The following is a 6679-nucleotide window of genomic DNA, read 5'->3' as shown; positions in this document are numbered from 1 at the left end:
TGCTAAACGTGGTCTATCATATTAGTGGCAATATAATTTGGATATTCTCTTACTTGTGACTTAGAACTCTCATTCATCATGCACTTTCTTGTGTATCTTGAATTTTGAATTACTTGAGTCTAAGGGATGCTACGAAGCCAACCCGAACCTAAGTCACGGGAAGAGAGTAGGTCAATAGAGCAGCAGTAGGCCAAATTTCTTGAGCCTCTAAAGTTGAGATGAAGAGAAGTGGAGAGCTAGATCCAACAGCCCATGGCTGAATGACACCATGATACCAATAGACCTAGGTCCTGGGAAGAAGAGGTCATTGGTGCCAACATAGCTCAGAAGGATAAGGGTAGAAACCCCTTGCCTGATGAAAGAGTGGCTACAGAAAGGAGAGTGAGACAGGCAGATAAATTATTCAAAAACTTATAAAAAAGCGCATCCAAAATTAATTTTATTGGATATCTGAAAAAGGAGGAAGTCTGTACCACACTGCCAAAATACTGACCTAATGAATTGAATTAAAAGTCTCATCAATAGTTTTTAAAAAGGTAAAAATAGAGGATGAGAAAACCTCTGACTTAGTGGAAAGGGCTTGGCAGTATACTAACCATATAATTAAAAAGAAAACTAAGTGCGAGAAGGTTAAAATGGACATACTCCTAACAACACCACAGCAGGTGGAACCTATAATGAAAGAGCAGCACAAAATGAAGTCCTCAGTATACTTATGTAAAGTATAGTCAATTAAGACAAAGACAGACCTAGGGGAAAAAGCTAGCCATAAATATTACCAAGAAATTGAAGTACTCTAACCACTTTAAAGATGCCCTGGAATCTCATGATAGAGGAATAGTCACCTCATTACCAGTAACAACTTCCCTATTCTAAACACCAATATGGGGAGCAGGGCAGACCAAACCTACAGATGCAATACTTGAAAATTAGAGCATACAACTCACAGGAATTAAATGAGCTAAGGAAATATTATGCACAAAATGTCAGGAAGGATGTGTCTTATATAGCAAAACTGTGAGAGAGGGAGCAGACACCATATTATTTTCAGATAAGGAAATGTGTAAAATTAGTAATATGGTGGAAAATCCCACCATGTTCAAAGGACTGGAGCACATATTGGAAAGCTCCCTAGGAGATATGCACTCACTGATCGATTGGATAACTGCAGCTTGGAGACGTATTTCCTTCTTTAGATTTACCTCAATTTGAGGCGTCAGTTAAGTGGCATATCCTGCAGGAAGCAATAAAATTAGCAAGAAAACTAGGAGTACTTCATTATATCTATAACCAGGTGTCTTCCACTCAAGCAGCACCAATGTTGCCCCAGTTTATGAACATCCTGTTAAAAGGAGTTCCAAAACATCTCAGAATGACACTATCTGGATCATTGCAAGGATGGCAGACCATGGCAAACATCATATGCCTCTTAAAAGCAGAGACTTAGACTCAGAGAAAGTAGTATCTCTAACTATTAAGGGTAGAAAGGTGGATAGAATAAGGAGAGTTAAAAATATTAGACTGTTTGGAAAAACAAATACCTACCTCCAGATTAGACCAGGATCAAACAGATCATTTAATACCACAAGATGCCTCTTTGAACAAACTCCTAGAAGTCTTTTTTTAGGGCTGACAGGGCCAAATGGCTGAGTACCTACAAACATAAGATAAAAAAAACAAAAAACAAACAAACAAACAAACAAACAAAAACCGAGAGCTGAACGCAGGACCAAGACCTTGGAACAAGCTCCCATTCAGGAACAGGCTGAGATGCCATCCCACATTCAAACCCTTCAGGTCTCAGGGTTGCCACATCAAAAACCCAAAATAGCACTACCAATTCTATTTACCAATGGCGCCACTAAGATGGTAAAATGGCTACTGAACACTGTTAGTGAAATACATGTTTATACCTAAGGTGAAGCACAAATTTTAAGCACAGGAAAAGTGTTAGGCCATATAGAAGTAGAAACAATTGGAGGAAGAGTTACAACCTTCATAACCAAATTAACATTACAAGTTTAAGATAAAAATTATGAATTGGACTTCACTTTATCTAGTTCCCCCAAGAATATTTTAGGACTACTATTTTAGGAATAGTCACCTCATTACCAGTAACAACCTCCCTATTCTAAACACCAATATGGGGAGCAGGGCAGACGAAACCTACAGATGCAATACATGAAAATTAGAGCATACAACTCACAGGAATTAAATGATCTAAGGAAATATTATGCACAAAATGTCAGGAAGGATGTGTCTTATATAGCAAAACTGTGAGAGAAGGGAGCTGACACCATATTATTATTTGTGTATTTTAGGAATACAGAAATTGTTACCAAATTTTTTAAATTACAAGAGAATACCAAGGATAGCCACAGTTAAAATCTCAAAGATAGAATTTCCCAAAACACCACCCTCCTTCACATCACAATACCCATAAAAGGGGAGATGGAGGAAGTAAAAGAGACCATAGTATCTTTATTGAACGAAAATCTCACAGAACAACACATAGCTTCAAGTACACTAGCCCTATTTGGGCAGTTAAAAAAACAAACGGCAAATGGAGATTAAGAATAGACTACAGAAATATAAATAATCCTACACAACAAATGCAAGGACAATTAACAGATATAGAAGACATATTTCTAAGAATAAGATAAGAGGCAACATAAATGACTAGCCACTGTAGATTTAACAGACAAATACTTTGGAATTCGTTTACACCCTAATTCTTGGGAAATAACTACATTTTCATGGGAAGGAAAATAATACCAATTTACAAGGGTTCTATAAGGATATAAGAACCATCAAATGATGAATGCAATTTGATGGCATTAGACTCATTTCAAACACCACAGTAAGTCAGCATCTTTTCGTATGTAGATAACCTCTTACTAATATCAAATGAGATACAGATACTATAGAAAACAGTGGCTGACTTAATAGCAGACTTAACAATTGAAGGATGGACCATTAATAAGGATAAGGTGAAGGAAACAGCAGAGGAAGTAAAATACCTCAGGATCCACTAAGGGACCATCCTACCACCTGAAGTAATTAATAAAATAAAAATTTTACAAAGACCACTAAATAAAACAGAAACACAACATCTCATAGTCCTATTTGGATATTGGAGACAATACACAAACTATTTATAATTGTTGCTCCAGCCACTATATAACATAGTGAAAAATACATCTGGCTTCATTTGGGGACCACAGTAAAGACCATATTAGAATACGTAGAGCAATATAGTAATTTAAACTATATTAATACAGGTGATACAGTAGTAATACATATCCAGTTTATGAAAGGCATGGAAATTGGAATGTTTTTGTAAAGCAGCCTCAAATCAAACCAGTTGGATTTTATTGCAAATTCTTCCCTTGGTCAGATACCAAGTATTCACTGTTTGTAAACACTGTGTATCAAGCACTCCAAACCTCCTGCAGTATCCTAAAAGGAAACCCAGTATTTCTCTGATCCACTGTACACGTTCTAGAATGGGGAAAGGACTAGAAAAGGCATGGACATGTCTACCCATGGAAGGGTACTCTTCAGTGGAAATGGTACCTTTCAGAGATCCTTCGAGGAGCAAACCTGACTGCAGAAGGGATGGTAGCAATGGTGTCAGAGCACATACTGGCATCACTCAATGAGAGCCGAATACCCATCACACTCAACAACCCCTCTCCCCAGCAACAGATATTCATAGGATAATAGGTGTCAGGTCAATACATCTCCTCACTGGTTATTGCCTTGTTTGTTGATGGCTCAGCCACTAATAAAAAGAACCTGGTGTGCTGAAAAGTAGCATCTTTCAGGCTAGAAGATAAAATGGTGAAAATAGAGGAAGGAAAAAGCATATCAGCCCAGCATATGGGATTAATAGCCTTTCTGACAGCTGGACAGCCCCTTGATCATGGAAAGGATATACACCTTTCCACAGATCCTTAGTGTCTATCTAGTGGTATAACAATTTGGTCAGGGAAATGGAGACTGTCTAATTGGAAAAATCATGGTAAAGACCTTTGGTCTAAAGATGCCAGAAAGAATTACCACATATAGTCAAAGACATTAAAATAACACTATATTAGGTAGATGCTGATCAAAATGGAGATGACCTGCAAGCCAAATAAAAAATGAGGTAGATAGTTTAGCAAACTTGGTACTGAAACTCAAATCCCAATATCAAAGAGAAAATATAGGACCCACAGAACTTAAGGTCAAAAGACAGTTGGTTAAACAACATTCTCATACACAAAAGAACATTACAAAAGAAGAAATAGGGCAGATACATTAATTGTTTGGACACACAGGCACCTCTGCACCATACCAGTGGTTCATTCAAATCAACATTGCAGTAATTTGGAATAAGATCAAAAATGCCATATAGAAAAGTGAGGGAAGCCCTGGTACTAAAACCAGATTTACATACAACTACAAAAGGATAGAAACACACAGATTACATGTCCATCACACACTCAAAAGTGATTTCATGGGACCATTTAATTAATTCAAACAGCAATATGTTTGCACTATAGTAGATATCTGCACAGGATTAGGTATGGCCAAGTCGGAATCCAAGCCAGAACAAAAATGAATTATTTTAATCTTGTGGTCATGGATCTCAGTCTGTGGAACACCTTAACTAATCCAAAGTGATCAGCGAACCCGTTTTACATTTAAGATTGTACAGAGACTAGCTAAAAACCTAACATACAAACCCACGGCAGCAGGCAGCATTGAGATTCAATGGACTACTAAAGGTAAAATAATGATGCATAAAGACAGACCATTGACAGAAGCATTAACAAAGGCTATCTTTGAACTCAACAACATACCTAGAATAGATAATAAAAGCCCAAAAGAAGAAGTCCTCAGCATGCAAACAGATATAGATTACCTAAACAGAAGAACACAGGAATATAAGTCAAACTTATACTTGCATCTGCAGGCAAAAGAACAAATTGAATCACACAGAAATCATAGCCCCCAGAACTGGAAACACTGTGTGGACCACAGACACCAAGGGAAGATTACAGCTAACCAAACTGGAGGACTTAATACATGCTAGTAGGCAAAGAGTGTTGGTGGCATGCATGTGTGTTTGTGTGTCTGTACATGTATGTATGTATGTATGTATGTATGTATGTATGTATGTATGTGTGTGTGTGTGTGTGTATGAGTGTGTGTGGGGGTTGAAAGAGAGAGAGAGAGAGAGAGAGAGCACTTTTTAATAGAAAAACCCTGAATGCCATCATTTTCCTAGGAATTGTTCCAGTAATCAATCTGGAATTAAACTTTTATGCAAAATTATGTAACATTAATGATGCTACAAGGCTTATTGCCAATTATATAATTTGCTGGTTAAATACAGAGGTACAGATCAAGAGTTTATCATTACTCTTCTGCTTCTACATTTATTAGTAATTTCTACTATCTTTTTGCTTGTTAAATTGTGAATTGTTGGTTATATTATATTGCTGAATTTATGAAATAAGTACATATTATGTATTTAGTTATCCAGAATTACCTGTTTCAAAATTCCAGTAATAGGGAAAAGAATAGCAGTACAACCAGGAGTGCCAACACTCATGCTCATGTTTCCAATCACACTCCTGCTGGTACACCCAGGGTCACTAGTGATAGCCATCAGCACTGGGAATATCATTAACCCCACTACACATGGTGCAAAATCCACCACCATTATCCCTAGACCACAATTATCATGGCCTCCCAATAGACCTAATATTTTAGACCCACTGTATAGGATACCTTGATGGTGGATGGATGATAGAATATGGGCAACATTTCAATTGAGAATTAATAACTTATGGACGAAGTATGCTCATTCCTTCAATTACTATTGGTAGAAAGGATACAGACATGGGAGACAACAACTAGCATGGTATCACCCCAGTGAGACATACAGGTAAGATGAAAAGAATGGATATATTACAAATATGTATGAAAGAACCCAAGGAAATGCCACTGTTATTAAGTATGGCCCAACATTTCAAGTGTTAGAGCTATGTTTAATAAGTGCATGCATAATTCTAAATATTCCAATATTTAGAAGAAACATATCCATGTTAGCAAAATAATCACCAAATAAATTTGGATGTAAGAGAGAAAGTATAACCTTAGAACCAATAGGAATATATTTTACATTAAAATTGCAAAATATAACTTAATATAATGAGCATCATTACAAGAAGATATGTAATGTAGAATTTAAACTATTAGATACAATTGAGATACAGCAGTAAATGGCACATGAATGGAATTCCCTGTACCCTTGGATAACAGGAAATTAAACCACTGTCAGCTTTCCAGCAAGGAACATATCTGTAAGATTCAGTTCCATGCCACCATGTATCCCTTGCATGAGTGATTGGATAAATATACCTAGCTTAATTACACAGGGCTAAATAATATTAGATATGAAAAACACAACCTGACAGCAACTCAAACAATGGCAGTACTCTGCCCATATGTTTTGGACAGGCTGTCACCCAAACACTGCATCAAAGCACTGGAAATTATGGTGTGATGGAGGAACACATGGGCAATTACAGGAAATAGTGCAAGGACAATACATCATTCAGGCCTAACATATTACATTACTTACATAGTGCCATATCTTCAATACCAGGATTGGCAAATGTCAATA

Source organism: Rattus norvegicus, chromosome 12 (assembly GCF_021556685.1).
Source record: "Rattus norvegicus strain SHRSP/BbbUtx chromosome 12, alternate assembly SHRSP_T2T, whole genome shotgun sequence".
Taxonomy (NCBI): Eukaryota; Metazoa; Chordata; class Mammalia; order Rodentia; family Muridae; genus Rattus; species Rattus norvegicus.
The sequence above is the reverse complement of the archived record's forward strand: the minus strand, read 5'-3'. Positions refer to the sequence as shown.